Genomic DNA, 20594 nt, shown 5'->3' with positions numbered 1-20594 from the left:
TAAGAACCCTCATCTAGCTTATACAACATAGTTGTTTATTTTCCAATTTAAAGTAAAATTTGTTATTAGTTTTATCAATATTTGGAAATGAATTATAGGTCTGAAGATTTGTTAAACCCATTACAAAATTATTGTTTTCCAAACATAATGGAGGATAAAATTTGCTATTAAGTATGGAATTTCTTCCACTTAATGTTACAGTAAATGACATATTAAAGTTATTCTGGTTACAACCGAGTCACTACTAATTAAACATTAAGTTGGTGTGTAGTTATATAGAAATTTTAAGCACAAATGACCACAATTATATGTATTATAATTTTGAAAATTTTTATGATTATATGTTATGCTACAAGAGCCCGCACTTTGCAAATAATTAATCAATTCTTTTGGAGGTTGCAGATTTCCATAACTATCAAAGTAAATAATTTTATTGCAATTTTTTTTATATGCTGTCCAATGTGTTCCAGGACCATTACAATCATCTAAGTTAATTATTCCACATTCTTTGACATTTACGGTTTTGGTAGGTAATGAGTTTCTCATAAATATTCCTCGAAAATGTGGAATTTTTAAAAGTTTTACATATTTAATCAAATCTACATTTGTAAGTGCTCGTTTAGGTAGTTTTAACGGAAACCTTTTTTGTTTATTGCAGGTTTTAAAAAAAAACCAAAACCTGATTTGTATGGTTTTAAATATAATCCTTTGCCAGATTTTCCCACCGCAATAGCTTCCATTGCTTGATTATGACGTTGATTCTCTTTTAACTGCTCTTTGGCAGCATTTGCAGAATTCACAGTTTTTGCTATTGCAGCGGCACCTCCGCCTAGTGATCCCAATGCTCCTAAAGCGGCGAAAATTGGTAACAATGGTAAAAATCCACCAGTTTTTGGAACTGGAATAATTCTGTCTGGTTTTATTTTCTTCGTTCCCTTAATTTTTTTGACTTCAGCAATCGCACTTTTAAGTGCAGTTGTAGTGTTTTTATAATTTTTATTTTTTAAAATTTGTTTTGCATAATTTACTAAGTCCTTGAAATTCAAAGCTTTTCCATTTTTTCTTTTATATTTTCTTCTTTGAGATTTTCGTTTTGGTTTCTTTAATTTTAAATTGCAACCCATACCAAGTTTGGTTTTTGCTTTCATCACCGTTGCAACACCAGCAGCGGCAGCTTTCTCTCCAAAATTAGCGTCTGTTGAACGAAATCTATCGACAGCTTGTTCGTAAAGAATTTTATCAGCTCTGTGTCGCTCTTCTAAATCTTTGTGATTATTGTATGCTATGTCATGAGATTTACAAGCTTCATCTAATTTGTTAATACCCTTGTCTCCTCTTGCTAAACGTTTAGCTAGTTTGGTTCCAGGACCGCAAAATTGATAGCCGGGAATGTGTAATTCAAAGGGTAATTTGTTAATTGCTGAATTTACAAGCCCTCCACCGTAATACACCTTTTCAGAGGTTCTACTTAAACTGTTTTTTTGTGACCGGTCTGATAGCATTTTATACCTTTTGAAGCATCACATGCACACCGTTTGACTCCTGATCGTTTACTACTGATATGAATATTGGTATTCAGTTTAATAACAGCTTGACGATCAGTAACAACGAATATGAATGTGGTTAAGCAACAAGTTAGATTACCAGTCATCAACCATGATGATAATCTGGAAAATAGATATAAAAAACATGGTGAATTGTTACCTTCTACAATAAGATGTCTTATAGTCGGACCTTCTAATTGTGGAAAAACCAATGTTATGATAAGTTTAATTGAGCATCCAAATGGGTTAAAATTTGAAAACGTTTATGTTTTTTCAAAATCATTATTTCAACCAAAATACTGTCGTTTAGAAAAGTTATTAAAATCCATTAAAGGAATGAATTTTTTCTCATTTAAAGATGTAAACGATAATATACCGTCACCGCATCAAGCAAAATCAAATTCAATTTTTGTTTTTGATGATGTAGCTTGTGATAAACAAAATATTATTAGAGAATATTTTAGTATGGGGCGTCATAAACAAGTGGATTGTTTTTATTTGTGTCAAACGTACACGAGAATTCCAAAACATTTAATTCGAGATAATGCAAATTTATTAATTATATTTGAGCAGGATAACTTAAATTTACGTCATATCTATAATGACAATGTAAACAGTGATATTGACTTTAAACAATTCAAAGAAATGTGTTCTCTTTGTTGGAAAGAAAAGCATGGCTTTTTGACGATAGACAAAGATAGTGATGTAAATGCTGGACGGTATAGACTAAAATTAGATTCTTTTATAGAACCGTTAAAACAAGAAGAAAGACAAATAAGAAACGAATATATGTGTATGAAAACAAGTGATTAACTTAGTCTTTAAAAAACCTTTGTGCTTACTATAGCTTTCTATACTCGTGTATATTATGGATTTAGAGAATAGTTTAGAACTCACAAAAAAACTCATCGAAAAACGAAAAATTCTTCAACAAAAATTACAGTTGCTTAAAGAAAGCCAAGAAAATCATGAAAACTTTTTTTTACCAATTACAAGTCATTTAAAAAACATTGCAGATAAATTAGAACCAAAACAGTCTAATGAGTTTACAACTAATCCTACTGTTTCGAGTACTCCTAAAAAGAAATTATTAACTCAACTACACCTATCTCCAACTACACCTAAGAGAATTTCTTTAAAAGTAGATAAAATCAAAAAGCGTATTCATCTCCTCAAAGGTGAAAATGAGACACTCTCACCAATAAGATCAAAAATTGAACAAAACAAAGATGGGGATTTTCATCAAGCTGCATCTAAAGATACATCGTTTTTACACACCTCAACAATTGCTGAACATAACCCTAACAAAGAACAAAATTTTTCATTTGATGAAATTTTAGAAAATTCTGTATTAGAGAGTAAGCAAAATATTGCAAGCTTTATTGATACTCCAGTGTATAAAGAATGGATGAACGATTTTCATGAACTTCCAAGAAGGTACATTGATGAAATGCATCATGATGGTAAAAAGGAGTTTGATCATAGAACCGGAATTCGTCATGATAGTTATGGTGAAAAATATTATATAGGACGTGAACCAGTAAATTTTATTGGTCCTGATATAGAAGTTAGAAATAATACTTACAAGGGAACAATCGGCTTATATGAATTGTTGTTTAAAAATAAGCCTTTAAATTATACAAATGATGATTTAGAAAATTATAACAAAATCATAAGCATTAGTTGTGCTGCTAGAAAAAATTTCAATCCTGATGATAAAATTGCTGGTTCAAGATCAGATAAATATAGGAATATTGTTGCTCCCGGATTAACAAACTCTCCACTAAAAACACTAAAAAACAAGAAATTGATTGGTAAAGGAATGTTGAAAGAGGTTAATTTAAACTCTGTGGATTATGTTTATTGGAATGATCCAAATGAGTTAGTCGATAGACTACGATTGTTAGTTGCATCTCAGACAGCGGGCAATACAAGTCATAATAACGAAATTATCTCGATCATTGAAGAATTACGGGAAGCTAACGTAATAGTTTAAAATGACATTAGATACATTTGGACGTCATATATCTAAACATCCTCTAAATGTAATTTACAATACAGATAAAGACGATGATGTCTCACATTATTTGTACTATAATGTAATATTAACATATCATGCAACTAAAATGATAAAAAATAAATTTGTTTTAATGTCTGGAAACACTGAATATGTTTTTCCGTTGAATTTGGGTGTTATTAAGAGTGTAAAATTATCTGATGATGAAATAGCAACTTGTGTAAATGATATTCCATATTTAAAAACTGAACTTTTAAGTCTTCAGTTAAAAAATGGTGATAGACTTTCATTTTCAAGTTTGATTAACAAGAATTTTTATGCCGAAATGGTCGTAAAGTGTCCGGTTGAATTTGAGACAACATCAGTTACATCAGAAAGTTTGTATCATAAACAAGTTCAGACAAAATGAAAACTTCAAAGCAGAAAATTTCTTCCACAAAACAAGATGTTGTAGATGAATTACATAAACCGGCAAGAGTTAATTTTAAAAGAAGACGTATTGTGATTAAAGGACTAAATGAAACACTTCAAGCTGACCTTGTTGAAATGATTAAATATGCAAAGGAAAATAGAGGTTACAAATACATTCTAATAGTAATTGATTGTTTTTCAAAATATGTGTGGGCAAGTAAACTTAAAACAAAATCTGCTCCGGAAGTTACAAATGCTATGAGTCATATTTTGGGTACATTTAAAACTCAACCAAAACATATCCAAACAGATAATGGAACAGAATTTTACAATAATAATTTTAAAACTTTAATGAAAAAGTATCACATAAATCATTATAGCGTTTTTAGTACTAAAAAAGCATCAATTGTTGAAACAGTAAATAGAACCTTAAAGAATTTAATGTGGAAGCAATTCAGTCTACAAGGAAACTATAAATGGTTGGATATTTTGGAAAGGACTGTTAACCAATATAACAATTCTTACCACAGGACTATCAAAATGAAGCCTGCTGAAGTAAATATAAAAAACGAAAAATCTATTTTAAAAGCAATATACACCAACATTAAATATGCTACCAATAAAAATAAGTTTCATAAAGGTGATCATGTAAGAATAAGCAAATATCGAGGAATTTTTGATAAAGGATATACTCCAAATTGGTCCAATGAAATATTTGTTGTGCGACAAATCAAGCTAACTAATCCAACAACCTATCTACTTCAAGATGACAAAGGTGAAAAAATCTTAGGAGGATTTTATGAAATGGAACTGCAGAAAATTAAGCATCAAGATGTGTATCTGATAGAAAAAGTATTAAAAAAGAAAGGAAATAAATTATATGTGAAGTGGTTGGGATTCGATAAAAAGTTTAACAGTTGGATAGATAATACTAGCGTAGTGTAAAATTTATGTAATAAATGATTCGTAGTTGTTTCCTTTAATTGTAATCTATGTTTTCCATAAAATAAATATAACATGTTATATTGTAGTATTTTTACTTGTAAATAAAACACAATTTAATGATAATAATTTTTATTTATATTCGTATCAATAAAACTTTGTTTTCACTGGCGATGTGTTGTGCGGATCTACCTCAGAGACTTCAAAGAAATCTTCATGGCAGGAAACGCACTCCTTTCCATATTTTGAAATAAGCCATTGCAATTCGCTTTGATCACACACAACATCCATATTGGTTATTGTCTCTTCAATCTCTAAAGCTTTGTTTGGATCTAAACATTTCCAAGTATTTTTTTCTTTCTTGTAACATGGCAGGCAATAATCTTGTCTGTTGAAAAATTTCATTTCACTTTCATCGAAATTTAAATTACCTAATTGATTCATATATTTCTTTTCGCTAAACAACACACCACCATTTTTTTTAAACCGATAATACATTGTGAGTCTTTAAACAAATTAATATTGGTAGAGTAACTCTGGCTGTATAAATAATAAAAGGATATTTATGGCGCAGGCGTATCATCGCCATCATAATGACTCATCTTGGTGAATTTAGTAAAATCAGCATATTTATTGTATTGCGGAACTTCACGCAACAATTGCACATTTCTGGAAATGCTGAGTGTTCATATCTAAAGCGCATGCTTAGGAACGTGCCTGAATCATATATAACTCGGTCTGTTAACAAACAATAGTTAATTTAACTTCAAATCACTCCAACAAACATCAATTGAAATGGCTTCACTTTTAAAGAATTTGAATGAAGACTTGCGCCTTGAAGATTTTATAAGTGTAAAGTCTTTGGATGTGAATAAACCATTTCAAGTTGTTTCTTTTGAAATCATAGAAACATGTTACGGTGACAAAGTGTGCGTCAAATGTCAAGATTTTAAAACTCTCTTGCCCCAGAGGTTTACAGAAGTATTCAAGAAGAACGACACTGTGAAATTATTAAATGAAGACTTAGAAAACGGAAAAGAAATATTCCTAGTAAGCAAGGGACCAGCAGGACGGTCAACCAACATAGAATTTGAAGAAAAATAAAATAATGGAACATTTTAAACTAATTGTAATTGTATAATAAAACAAAAATAATAATAAAATGAAAACTTAACATTGTTATTTTTTTTTTATGTCAACCCAGTATTAAATATCAATCACAATGTAACGTTGAAACTAGAAAAAAACCTGTTAATGTTTTCAAGGCGTTATAAAAGGCGTTTTCCTGAGGCGTTTTTGTGAGGCGTTTTTCTGAGGCGTTTTTAAGGCGTTTTTGTGAGGCGTTTTTCTGAGGCGTTTTTAAGTCGTTTTTCTGAGGCGTTTTTAAGGCGTTTTTCTGAGGCGTTTTTAAGGCGTTTTTCTGAGGCGTTTTGAGGCGTTTTTCTGAGGCGTTCTTAAGGCGATTTAAAATCGTCCCCCACTACAAAAAATTCTTGTCTCCCACCACAATAATTTGCATAGAGTTTTGTTTATTCATTTTAATAGAAAATTCTTATGACTAAAGTCAGAAAAGCGAAGAACATGCCAGTGCCTGTAAAATTTAAATGTCCCAAGTGCAATGGAGAGACTGATATGGAAAATGCCAAATGTATGGCATGTTCGTTTCAAATCATTGCAAAGGAGGAACATGGTGTAAAACATGTACCTGCAAGTTATTTTAAACCAAAACAATAAAAATTTTAATAAATGAGAAAGTTTCTCTTTTAACCTTACACCTAATGCGCATAAACGTGATAAAAAAACATGAATATATTTAAAGATGAGCAATAGGTTAATAACCTAGAAAAGTGCAATGACTTATCAACACAAAACCTATGCCGGTTTCACTCCACAAGGTCGTGGAGTGAAACCGGCACTACCCTACTACTATTCAGCCGTTGAATCTAGGTAAAAAGAATTGATTTTGTAGATTTCGTGCTCTTCTTGGCGAATTCAAGATAGAAAACAACGAAAATCAGCGAGAAATCGTTGTTTTGCATCGAAATATGCGGTTTTCTGTAAGAATTTTGATGATTTCGTGCAGAATTCTGCTGTTTTCTTGCAATTCAGCCGTTGAATCTTGGTAAAAAGTGATGATTTTGTAGATTTCGTGCTCTTCTTTGCGAATTCAAGCCAGAAAACAACGAAAATCGGCGAGAAATCGTCGTTTTGCATCGAAATATGCGGTTTTCTCTAAGAATTTTGACGATTTCGTGCAGAATTCTGCTGTTTTCTTGCAATTCAGCCGTTGAATCTTGGTAAAAAGTCATGATTTTGTAGATTTCGTGCTCTTCTTTGCAAATTCAAGCCAGAAAACAACAAAATCGGCGAGAAATCGTTGTTTTGCATCGAAATATGCGGTTTTCTGTAAGAATTTTGATGATTTCGTGCAGAATTCTGCTGTTTTCTTGCAATTCAGCCGTAGAATCTTGGTAAAAAGTGATGATTTTGTAGATTTCGTGCTCTTCTTTGCGAATTCAAGCCAGAAAACAACGAAAATCGGCGAGAAATCGTTGTTTTGCATCGAAATTTGCGGTTTTCTGTAAGAATTTTGATAATTTCGTGCAGAATTCTGCGGTTTTCTTGCAATTCAGCCGTTGAATCTTGGTAAAAAGTCATGATTTTGTAGATTTCGTGCTCTTCTTTGCGAATTCAAGCCAGAAAACAACGAAAATCGGCGAGAAATCGTCGTTTTGCATCGAAATATGCGGTTTTCTGTAAGAATTTTGATAATTTCGTGCAGAATTCTGCGGTTTTCTTGCAATTCAGCCGTTGAATCTTGGTAAAAAGTCATGATTTTGTAGATTTCGTGCTCTTCTTTGCGAATTCAAGCCAGAAAACAACGAAAATCGGCGAGAAATCGTCGTTTTGCATCGAAATATGCGGTTTTCTGTAAGAATTTTGATGATTTCGTGCAGAATTCTGCTGTTTTCTTGCAATTCAGCTGTTAAATCTTGGTAAAAAGTCATGCTTTTGTAGATTTCGTGCATTTCTTTGTGAATTCAAGCCAGAAAACAACGAAAATCGGCGAGAAATAATCGTTTTGCATCGAAATATGCGGTTTTCTGTAAGAATTTTGATGATTTCGTGCAGAATTCTGCTGTTTTCTTGCAATTCAGTCGTTGAATCTTGGTAAAATGTCATGATTTTGTAGATTTCGTGCTCTTCTTTGCGAATTCAAGCCAGAAAACCACGAAAATCGGCGAGAAATCGTCGTTTTGCATCGAAATATGCGGTTTTCTCTAAGAATTTTGATGATTTCGTGCAGAATTCTGCTGTTTTCTTGCAATTCAGCCGTTGAATCTTGGTGAAAAGTAATGATTTTGTTGATTTCGTGCTCTTCTTTGCGAATTCAAGCCAGAAAACAACGAAAATCGGCGAGAAATCGTCGTTTTGCATCGAAATATGCGGTTTTCTCTAAGAATTTTGACGATTTCGTGCAGAATTCTGCTGTTTTCTTGCAATTCAGCCGTTGAATCTTGGTAAAAAGTCATGATTTTGTAGATTTCGTGCTCTTCTTTGCGAATTCAAGCCAGAAAACAACGAAAATCGGCGAGAAATCGTCGTTTTGCATCGAAATATGCGGTTTTCTGTAAGAATTTTGATGATTTCGTGCAGAATTCTGCTGTTTTCTTGCAATTCAGCCGTTGAATCTAGGTAAAAAGTCATGATTTTGTAGATTTCGTGCTCTTCTTGGCGAATTCAAGATAGAAAACAACGAAAATCGGCGAGAAATCGTTGTTTTGCATCGAAATATGCAGTTTTCTCTAAGAATTTTGATGATTTCGTGCAGAATTCTGCTGTTTTCTTGCAATTCAGCCGTTGAATCTTGGTAAAAAGTCATGATTTTGTAGATTTCGTGCTCTTCTTTGCGAATTCATGCCAGAAAACAACGAAAATTGGCGAGAAGTCGTCGTTTTGCATCGAAATATGCGGTTTTCTGTAAGAATTTTGATGATTTCGTGCAGAATTCTGCTGTTTTCTTGCAATTCAGCCGTAGAATCTTGGTAAAAAGTGATGATTTTGTAGATTTCGTGCTCTTCTTTGCGAATTCAAGCCAGAAAACAACGAAAATCGGCGAGAAATCGTTGTTTTGCATCGAAATATGCGGTTTTCTGTAAGAATTTTGATGATTTCGTGCAGAATTCTGCTGTTTTCTTGCAATTCAGCTGTTGAATCTTGGTAAAAAGTCATGATTTTGTAGATTTCGTGCTCTTCTTTGCGAATTCAAGCCAGAAAGCAACGAAAATCGGCGAGAAATCGTCGTTTTGCATCGAAAAATGCGGTTTTCTGTAAGAATTTTGATGATTTCGTGCAGAATTCTGCTGTTTTCTTGCAATTCAGCCGTTGAATCTTGGTAAAAAGTGATGATTTTGTAGATTTCGTGCTCTTCTTTGCGAATTCAAGCCAGAAAACAACGAAAATCGGCGAGAAATCGTCGTTTTGCATCGAAATATGCGGTTTTCTCTAAGAATTTTGACGATTTCGTGCAGAATTCTGCTGTTTTCTTGCAATTCAGCCGTTGAATCTTGGTAAAAAGTCATGATTTTGTAGATTTCGTGCTCTTCTTTGCGAATTCAAGATAGAAAACAACGAAAATCAGCGAGAAATCGTCGTTTTGCATCGAAATATGCGGTTTTCTCTAAGAATTTTGATGATTTCGTGCAGAATTCTGCTGTTTTCTTGCAATTCAGCCGTTGAATCTTGGTAAAAAGTCATGATTTTGTAGATTTCGTGCTCTTCTTTGCAAATTCTTGCCAGAAAACAACGAAGATCGGCGAGAAATCGTCGTTTTGCATCGAAATATTCGGTTTTCTGTAAGAATTTTGATGATTTCGTGCAGAATTCTGCTGTTTTCTTGCAATTCAGCCGATGAATCTTGGTAAAAAGTCATGATTTTGTAGATTTCGTGCTCTTCTTTGCGAATTCAAGCCAGAAAACAACGAAAATCGGCGAGAAATCGTCGTTTTGCATCGAAAAATGCGGTTTTCTGTAAGAATTTTGATGATTTCGTGCAGAATTCTGCTGTTTTCTTGCAATTCAGCCGTTGAATCTTGGTAAAAAGTCATGATTTTGTAGATTCCGTGCTCTTCTTTGCGAATTCAAGCCAGAAAACAACGAAAATCGGCGAGAAATCGTTGTTTTGCATCGAAATATGCGGTTTTCTGTAAGAATTTTGATGATTTCGTGCAGAATTCTGCTGTGTTCTTGCAATTCAGCCGTTGAATCTTGGTAAAAAGTCATGATTTTGTAGATTCCGTGCTCTTCTTTGCGAATTCAAGATAGAAAACAACGAAAATCAGCGAGAAATCGTCGTTTTGCATCGAAATATGCGGTTTTCTCTAAGAATTTTGATGATTTCGTGCAGAATTCTGCTGTTTTCTTGCAATTCAGCCGTTGAATCTAGGTAAAAAGTCATAATTTTGTAGATTTCGTGCTCTTCTTGGCGAATTCAAGATAGAAAACAACGAAAATCGGCGAGAAATTGTTGTTTTGCATCGAAATATGCGGTTTTCTGTAAGAATTTTGATGATTTCGTGCAGAATTCTGCTGTTTTCTTGCAATTCAGCCGTTGAATCTTGGTAAAAAGTCATGATTTTGTAGATTTCGTGCTCTTCTTTGCAAATTCTTGCCAGAAAACAACGAAGATCGGCGAGAAATCGTCGTTTTGCATCGAAATATGCGGTTTTCTGTAAGAATTTTGATGATTTCGTGCAGAATTCTGCTGTTTTCTTGCAATTCAGCCGATGAATCTTGGTAAAAAGTCATGATTTTGTAGATTTCGTGCTCTTCTTTGCGAATTCAAGCCAGAAAACAACGAAAATCGGCGAGAAATCGTCGTTTTGCATCGAAATATGCGGTTTTCTCTAAGAATTTTGATGATTTCGTGCAGAATTCTACTGTTTTCTTGCAATTCAGCCGTTGAATCTTGGTAAAAAGTCATGATTTTGTAGATTTCGTGCTCTTCTTTGCAAATTCATGCCAAAAAACAACGAAGATCGGCGAGAAATCGTCGTTTTGCATCGAAATATGCGGTTTTCTGTAAGAATTTTGATGATTTCGTGCAGAATTCTGCTGTTTTCTTGCAATTCAGCCATGAATCTTGGTAAAAAGTCATGATTTTGTAGATTTCGTGCTCTTCTTTGCGAATTCAAGCCAGAAAACAACGAAAATCGGCGAGAAATCGTCGTTTTGCATCGAAATATGCGGTTTTCTGTAAGAATTTTGATGATTTCGTGCAGAATTCTGCTGTTTTCTTGCAATTCAGCTGTTGAATCTTGGTAAAAAGTCATGATTTTGTAGATTTCGTGCTCTTCTTTGCGAATTCAAGCCAGAAAACAACGAAAATCGGCGAGAAATCGTCGTTTTGCATCGAAAAATGCGGTTTTCTGTTAAAATTTTGATGATTTCGTGCAGAATTCTGCTGTTTTCTTGCAATTCAGCCGTTGAATCTTCGTAAAAGTCATGATTTTGTAGATTTCGTGCTCTTCTTTGCGAATTCAAGCCAGAAAACAACGAAAATCGGCGAGAAATCGTCGTTTTGCATCGAAATATGCGGTTTTCTGTAAGAATTTTGATGATTTCGTGCAGAATTCTGCTGTTTTCTTGCAATTCAGCCGTTGAATCTTGGTAAAAAGTCATGATTTTGTAGATTTCGTGCTCTTCTTTGCGAATTCAGGCCAGAAAACAACGAAAATCGGCGAGAAATCGTCGTTTTGCATCGAAATATGCGGTTTTCTGTAAGAATTTTGATGATTTCGGGCAGAATTCTGCTGTTTTCTTGCAATTCAGCCGTTGAATCTAGGTAAAAAGTCATGATTTTGTAGATTTCGTGCTCTTCTTGGCGAATTCAAGATAGAAAACAACGAAAATCGGCGAGAAATCGTTGTTTTGCATCGAAATATGCGGTTTTCTGTAAGAATTTTGATGATTTCGTGCAGAATTCTGCTGTTTTCTTGCAATTCAGCCGTTGAATCTAGGTAAAAAGTCATGATTTTGTAGATTTCGTGCTCTTCTTGGCGAATTCAAGATAGAAAACAACGAAAATCGGCGAGAAATCGTTGTTTTGCATCGAAATATGCAGTTTTCTCTAAGAATTTTGATGATTTCGTGCAGAATTCTGCTGTTTTCTTGCAATTCAGCCGTTGAATCTTGGTAAAAAGTCATGATTTTGTAGATTTCGTGCTCTTCTTTGCGAATTCAAGCCAGAAAACAACGAAAATCGGCGAGAAATCGTCGTTTTGCATCGAAATATGCGGTTTCCTCTAAGAATTTTGACGATTTCGTGCAGAATTCTGCTGTTTTCTTGCAATTCAGCAGTTGAATCTTGGTAAAAAGTCATGATTTTGTAGATTTCGTGCTCTTCTTTGCGAATTCAAGATAGAAAACAACGAAAATCAGCGAGAAATCGTCGTTTTGCATCGAAATATGCGGTTTTCTCTAAGAATTTTGATGATTTCGTGCAGAATTCTGCTGTTTTCTTGCAATTCAGCCGTAGAATCTTGGTAAAAAGTGATGATTTTGTAGATTTCGTGCTCTTCTTTGCGAATTCAAGCCAGAAAACAACGAAAATCGGCGAGAAATCGTCGTTTTGCATCGAAATATGCGGTTTTCTGTAAGAATTTTGATGATTTCGTGCAGAATTCTGCTGTTTTCTTGCAATTAAGCCGTAGAATCTTGGTAAAAAGTGATGATTTTGTAGATTTCGTGCTCTTCTTTGCGAATTCAAGCCAGAAAACAACGAAAATCGGCGAGAAATCGTCGTTTTGCATCGAAATATGCGGTTTTCTGTAAGAATTTTGATGATTTCGTGCAGAATTCTGCTGTTTTCTTGCAATTCAGCCGTTGAATCTTGGTAAAAAGTCATGATTTTGTAGATTTCGTGCTCTTCTTTGCGAATTCAAGCCAGAAAACAACGAAAATCGGCGAGAAATAATCGTTTTGCATCGAAATATGCGGTTTTCTGTAAGAATTTTGATGATTTCGTGCAGAATTCTGCTGTTTTCTTGCAATTCAGTCGTTGAATCTTGGTAAAATGTCATGATTTTGTAGATTTCGTGCTCTTCTTTGCGAATTCAAGCCAGAAAACCACGAAAATCGGCGAGAAATCGTCGTTTTGCATCGAAATATGCGGTTTTCTCTAAGAATTTTGATGATTTCGTGCAGAATTCTGCTGTTTTCTTGCAATTCAGCCGTTGAATCTTGGTGAAAAGTAATGATTTTGTTGATTTCGTGCTCTTCTTTGCGAATTCAAGCCAGAAAACAACGAAAATCGGCGAGAAATCGTCGTTTTGCATCGAAATATGCGGTTTTCTCTAAGAATTTTGACGATTTCGTGCAGAATTCTGCTGTTTTCTTGCAATTCAGCCGTTGAATCTTGGTAAAAAGTCATGATTTTGTAGATTTCGTGCTCTTCTTTGCGAATTCAAGCCAGAAAACAACGAAAATCGGCGAGAAATCGTCGTTTTGCATCGAAATATGCGGTTTTCTGTAAGAATTTTGATGATTTCGTGCAGAATTCTGCTGTTTTCTTGCAATTCAGCCGTTGAATCTAGGTAAAAAGTCATGATTTTGTAGATTTCGTGCTCTTCTTGGCGAATTCAAGATAGAAAACAACGAAAATCGGCGAGAAATCGTTGTTTTGCATCGAAATATGCAGTTTTCTCTAAGAATTTTGATGATTTCGTGCAGAATTCTGCTGTTTTCTTGCAATTCAGCCGTTGAATCTTGGTAAAAAGTCATGATTTTGTAGATTTCGTGCTCTTCTTTGCGAATTCATGCCAGAAAACAACGAAAATTGGCGAGAAGTCGTCGTTTTGCATCGAAATATGCGGTTTTCTGTAAGAATTTTGATGATTTCGTGCAGAATTCTGCTGTTTTCTTGCAATTCAGCCGTAGAATCTTGGTAAAAAGTGATGATTTTGTAGATTTCGTGCTCTTCTTTGCGAATTCAAGCCAGAAAACAACGAAAATCGGCGAGAAATCGTTGTTTTGCATCGAAATATGCGGTTTTCTGTAAGAATTTTGATGATTTCGTGCAGAATTCTGCTGTTTTCTTGCAATTCAGCTGTTGAATCTTGGTAAAAAGTCATGATTTTGTAGATTTCGTGCTCTTCTTTGCGAATTCAAGCCAGAAAGCAACGAAAATCGGCGAGAAATCGTCGTTTTGCATCGAAAAATGCGGTTTTCTGTAAGAATTTTGATGATTTCGTGCAGAATTCTGCTGTTTTCTTGCAATTCAGCCGTTGAATCTTGGTAAAAAGTGATGATTTTGTAGATTTCGTGCTCTTCTTTGCGAATTCAAGCCAGAAAACAACGAAAATCGGCGAGAAATCGTCGTTTTGCATCGAAATATGCGGTTTTCTCTAAGAATTTTGACGATTTCGTGCAGAATTCTGCTGTTTTCTTGCAATTCAGCCGTTGAATCTTGGTAAAAAGTCATGATTTTGTAGATTTCGTGCTCTTCTTTGCGAATTCAAGATAGAAAACAACGAAAATCAGCGAGAAATCGTCGTTTTGCATCGAAATATGCGGTTTTCTCTAAGAATTTTGATGATTTCGTGCAGAATTCTGCTGTTTTCTTGCAATTCAGCCGTTGAATCTTGGTAAAAAGTCATGATTTTGTAGATTTCGTGCTCTTCTTTGCAAATTCTTGCCAGAAAACAACGAAGATCGGCGAGAAATCGTCGTTTTGCATCGAAATATTCGGTTTTCTGTAAGAATTTTGATGATTTCGTGCAGAATTCTGCTGTTTTCTTGCAATTCAGCCGATGAATCTTGGTAAAAAGTCATGATTTTGTAGATTTCGTGCTCTTCTTTGCGAATTCAAGCCAGAAAACAACGAAAATCGGCGAGAAATCGTCGTTTTGCATCGAAATATGCGGTTTTCTGTAAGAATTTTGATGATTTCGTGCAGAATTCTGCTGTGTTCTTGCAATTCAGCCGTTGAATCTTGGTAAAAAGTCATGATTTTGTAGATTCCGTGCTCTTCTTTGCGAATTCAAGATAGAAAACAACGAAAATCAGCGAGAAATCGTCGTTTTGCATCGAAATATGCGGTTTTCTCTAAGAATTTTGATGATTTCGTGCAGAATTCTGCTGTTTTCTTGCAATTCAGCCGTTGAATCTAGGTAAAAAGTCATAATTTTGTAGATTTCGTGCTCTTCTTGGCGAATTCAAGATAGAAAACAACGAAAATCGGCGAGAAATTGTTGTTTTGCATCGAAATATGCGGTTTTCTGTAAGAATTTTGATGATTTCGTGCAGAATTCTGCTGTTTTCTTGCAATTCAGCCGTTGAATCTTGGTAAAAAGTCATGATTTTGTAGATTTCGTGCTCTTCTTTGCAAATTCTTGCCAGAAAACAACGAAGATCGGCGAGAAATCGTCGTTTTGCATCGAAATATGCGGTTTTCTGTAAGAATTTTGATGATTTCGTGCAGAATTCTGCTGTTTTCTTGCAATTCAGCCGATGAATCTTGGTAAAAAGTCATGATTTTGTAGATTTCGTGCTCTTCTTTGCGAATTCAAGCCAGAAAACAACGAAAATCGGCGAGAAATCGTCGTTTTGCATCGAAATATGCGGTTTTCTCTAAGAATTTTGATGATTTCGTGCAGAATTCTACTGTTTTCTTGCAATTCAGCCGTTGAATCTTGGTAAAAAGTCATGATTTTGTAGATTTCGTGCTCTTCTTTGCAAATTCATGCCAAAAAACAACGAAGATCGGCGAGAAATCGTCGTTTTGCATCGAAATATGCGGTTTTCTGTAAGAATTTTGATGATTTCGTGCAGAATTCTGCTGTTTTCTTGCAATTCAGCCATGAATCTTGGTAAAAAGTCATGATTTTGTAGATTTCGTGCTCTTCTTTGCGAATTCAAGCCAGAAAACAACGAAAATCGGCGAGAAATCGTCGTTTTGCATCGAAATATGCGGTTTTCTGTAAGAATTTTGATGATTTCGTGCAGAATTCTGCTGTTTTCTTGCAATTCAGCTGTTGAATCTTGGTAAAAAGTCATGATTTTGTAGATTTCGTGCTCTTCTTTGCGAATTCAAGCCAGAAAACAACGAAAATCGGCGAGAAATCGTCGTTTTGCATCGAAAAATGCGGTTTTCTGTTAAAATTTTGATGATTTCGTGCAGAATTCTGCTGTTTTCTTGCAATTCAGCCGTTGAATCTTCGTAAAAGTCATGATTTTGTAGATTTCGTGCTCTTCTTTGCGAATTCAAGCCAGAAAACAACGAAAATCGGCGAGAAATCGTCGTTTTGCATCGAAATATGCGGTTTTCTGTAAGAATTTTGATGATTTCGTGCAGAATTCTGCTGTTTTCTTGCAATTCAGCCGTTGAATCTTGGTAAAAAGTCATGATTTTGTAGATTTCGTGCTCTTCTTTGCGAATTCAGGCCAGAAAACAACGAAAATCGGCGAGAAATCGTCGTTTTGCATCGAAATATGCGGTTTTCTGTAAGAATTTTGATGATTTCGGGCAGAATTCTGCTGTTTTCTTGCAATTCAGCCGTTGAATCTAGGTAAAAAGTCATGATTTTGTAGATTTCGTGCTCTTCTTGGCGAATTCAAGATAGAAAACAACGAAAATCGGCGAGAAATCGTTGTTTTGCATCGAAATATGCGGTTTTCTGTAAGAATTTTGATGATTTCGTGCAGAATTCTGCTGTTTTCTTGCAATTCAGCCGTTGAATCTAGGTAAAAAGTCATGATTTTGTAGATTTCGTGCTCTTCTTGGCGAATTCAAGATAGAAAACAACGAAAATCGGCGAAAAATCGTTGTTTTGCATCGAAATATGCAGTTTTCTCTAAGAATTTTGATGATTTCGTGCAGAATTCTGCTGTTTTCTTGCAATTCAGCCGTTGAATCTTGGTAAAAAGTCATGATTTTGTAGATTTCGTGCTCTTCTTTGCGAATTCAAGCCAGAAAACAACGAAAATCGGCGAGAAATCGTCGTTTTGCATCGAAATATGCGGTTTCCTCTAAGAATTTTGACGATTTCGTGCAGAATTCTGCTGTTTTCTTGCAATTCAGCAGTTGAATCTTGGTAAAAAGTCATGATTTTGTAGATTTCGTGCTCTTCTTTGCGAATTCAAGATAGAAAACAACGAAAATCAGCGAGAAATCGTCGTTTTGCATCGAAATATGCGGTTTTCTCTAAGAATTTTGATGATTTCGTGCAGAATTCTGCTGTTTTCTTGCAATTCAGCCGTAGAATCTTGGTAAAAAGTGATGATTTTGTAGATTTCGTGCTCTTCTTTGCGAATTCAAGCCAGAAAACAACGAAAATCGGCGAGAAATCGTCGTTTTGCATCGAAATATGCGGTTTTCTGTAAGAATTTTGATGATTTCGTGCAGAATTCTGCTGTTTTCTTGCAATTAAGCCGTAGAATCTTGGTAAAAAGTGATGATTTTGTAGATTTCGTGCTCTTCTTTGCGAATTCAAGCCAGAAAACAACGAAAATCGGCGAGAAATCGTCGTTTTGCATCGAAATATGCGGTTTTCTGTAAGAATTTTGATGATTTCGTGCAGAATTCTGCTGTTTTCTTGCAATTCAGCCGTTGAATCTTGGTAAAAAGTCATGATTTTGTAGATTTCGTGCTCTTCTTTGCGAATTCAAGCCAGAAAACAACGAAAATCGGCGAGAAATAATCGTTTTGCATCGAAATATGCGGTTTTCTGTAAGAATTTTGATGATTTCGTGCAGAATTCTGCTGTTTTCTTGCAATTCAGTCGTTGAATCTTGGTAAAATGTCATGATTTTGTAGATTTCGTGCTCTTCTTTGCGAATTCAAGCCAGAAAACCACGAAAATCGGCGAGAAATCGTCGTTTTGCATCGAAATATGCGGTTTTCTCTAAGAATTTTGATGATTTCGTGCAGAATTCTGCTGTTTTCTTGCAATTCAGCCGTTGAATCTTGGTGAAAAGTAATGATTTTGTTGATTTCGTGCTCTTCTTTGCGAATTCAAGCCAGAAAACAACGAAAATCGGCGAGAAATCGTCGTTTTGCATCGAAATATGCGGTTTTCTCTAAGAATTTTGACGATTTCGTGCAGAATTCTGCTGTTTTCTTGCAATTCAGCCGTTGAATCTTGGTAAAAAGTCATGATTTTGTAGATTTCGTGCTCTTCTTTGCGAATTCAAGCCAGAAAACAACGAAAATCGGCGAGAAATCGTCGTTTTGCATCGAAATATGCGGTTTTCTGTAAGAATTTTGATGATTTCGTGCAGAATTCTGCTGTTTTCTTGCAATTCAGCCGTTGAATCTAGGTAAAAAGTCATGATTTTGTAGATTTCGTGCTCTTCTTGGCGAATTCAAGATAGAAAACAACGAAAATCGGCGAGAAATCGTTGTTTTGCATCGAAATATGCAGTTTTCTCTAAGAATTTTGATGATTTCGTGCAGAATTCTGCTGTTTTCTTGCAATTCAGCCGTTGAATCTTGGTAAAAAGTCATGATTTTGTAGATTTCGTGCTCTTCTTTGCGAATTCATGCCAGAAAACAACGAAAATTGGCGAGAAATCGTCGTTTTGCATCGAAATATGCGGTTTTCTGTAAGAATTTTGATGATTTCGTGCAGAATTCTGCTGTTTTCTTGCAATTCAGCCGTAGAATCTTGGTAAAAAGTGATGATTTTGTAGATTTCGTGCTCTTCTTTGCGAATTCAAGCCAGAAAACAACGAAAATCGGCGAGAAATCGTTGTTTTGCATCGAAATATGCGGTTTTCTGTAAGAATTTTGATGATTTCGTGCAGAATTCTGCTGTTTTCTTGCAATTCAGCCGTTGAATCTAGGTAAAAAGTCATGATTTTGTAGATTTCGTGCTCTTCTTGGCGAATTCAAGATAGAAAACAACGAAAATCGGCGAGAAATCGTTGTTTTGCATCGAAATATGCAGTTTTCTCTAAGAATTTTGATGATTTCGTGCAGAATTCTGCTGTTTTCTTGCAATTCAGCCGTTGAATCTTGGTAAAAAGTCATGATTTTGTAGATTTCGTGCTCTTCTTTGCGAATTCATGCCAGAAAACAACGAAAATTGGCGAGAAATCGTCGTTTTGCATCGAAATATGCGGTTTTCTGTAAGAATTTTGATGATTTCGTGCAGAATTCTGCTGTTTTCTTGCAATTCAGCCGTAGAATCTTGGTAAAAAGTGATGATTTTGTAGATTTCGTGCTCTTCTTTGCGAATTCAAGCCAGAAAGCAACGAAAATCGGCGAGAAATCGTCGTTTTGCATCGAAAAATGCGGTTTTCTGTAAGAATTTTGATGATTTCGTGCAGAATTCTGCTGTTTTCTTGCAATTCAGCCGTTGAATCTTGGTAAAAAGTGATGATTTTGTAGATTTCGTGCTCTTCTTTGCGAATTCAAGCCAGAAAACAACGAAAATCGGCGAGAAATCGTCGTTTTGCATCGAAATATGCGGTTTTCTCTAAGAATTTTGACGATTTCGTGCAGAATTCTGCTGTTTTCTTGCAATTCAGCCGTTGAATCTTGGTAAAAAGTCATGATTTTGTAGATTTCGTGCTCTTCTTTGCGAATTCAAGATAGAAAACAACGAAAATCAGCGAGAAATCGTCGTTTTGCATCGAAATATGCGGTTTTCTCTAAGAATTTTGATGATTTCGTGCAGAATTCTGCTGTTTTCTTGCAATTCAGCCGTTGAATCTTGGTAAAAAGTCATGATTTTGTAGATTTCGTGCTCTTCTTTGCAAATTCTTGCCAGAAAACAACGAAGATCGGCGAGAAATCGTCGTTTTGCATCGAAATATTCGGTTTTCTGTAAGAATTTTGATGATTTCGTGCAGAATTCTGCTGTTTTCTTGCAATTCAGCCGATGAATCTTGGTAAAAAGTCATGATTTTGTAGATTTCGTGCTCTTCTTTGCGAATTCAAGCCAGAAAACAACGAAAATCGGCGAGAAATCGTCGTTTTGCATCGAAATATGCGGTTTTCTGTAAGAATTTTGATGATTTCGTGCAGAATTCTGCTGTGTTCTTGCAATTCAGCCGTTGAATCTTGGTAAAAAGTCATGATTTTGTAGATTCCGTGCTCTTCTTTGCGAATTCAAGATAGAAAACAACGAAAATCAGCGAGAAATCGTCGTTTTGCATCGAAATATGCGGTTTTCTCTAAGAATTTTGATGATTTCGTGCAGAATTCTGCTGTTTTCTTGCAATTCAGCCGTTGAATCTAGGTAAAAAGTCATAATTTTGTAGATTTCGTGCTCTTCTTGGCGAATTCAAGATAGAAAACAACGAAAATCGGCGAGAAATTGTTGTTTTGCATCGAAATATGCGGTTTTCTGTAAGAATTTTGATGATTTCGTGCAGAATTCTGCTGTTTTCTTGCAATTCAGCCGTTGAATCTTGGTAAAAAGTCATGATTTTGTAGATTTCGTGCTCTTCTTTGCAAATTCTTGCCAGAAAACAACGAAGATCGGCGAGAAATCGTCGTTTTGCATCGAAATATGCGGTTTTCTGTAAGAATTTTGATGATTTCGTGCAGAATTCTGCTGTTTTCTTGCAATTCAGCCGATGAATCTTGGTAAAAAGTCATGATTTTGTAGATTTCGTGCTCTTCTTTGCGAATTCAAGCCAGAAAACAACGAAAATCGGCGAGAAATCGTCGTTTT

Source organism: Gnatocerus cornutus, chromosome 5, assembly GCF_029298725.1.
Source record: "Gnatocerus cornutus isolate USDA-ARS CGAHR chromosome 5, icGnaCorn1.1, whole genome shotgun sequence".
Taxonomy (NCBI): domain Eukaryota; kingdom Metazoa; phylum Arthropoda; class Insecta; order Coleoptera; family Tenebrionidae; genus Gnatocerus; species Gnatocerus cornutus.
Note: the sequence above shows the minus strand (reverse complement) of the source record.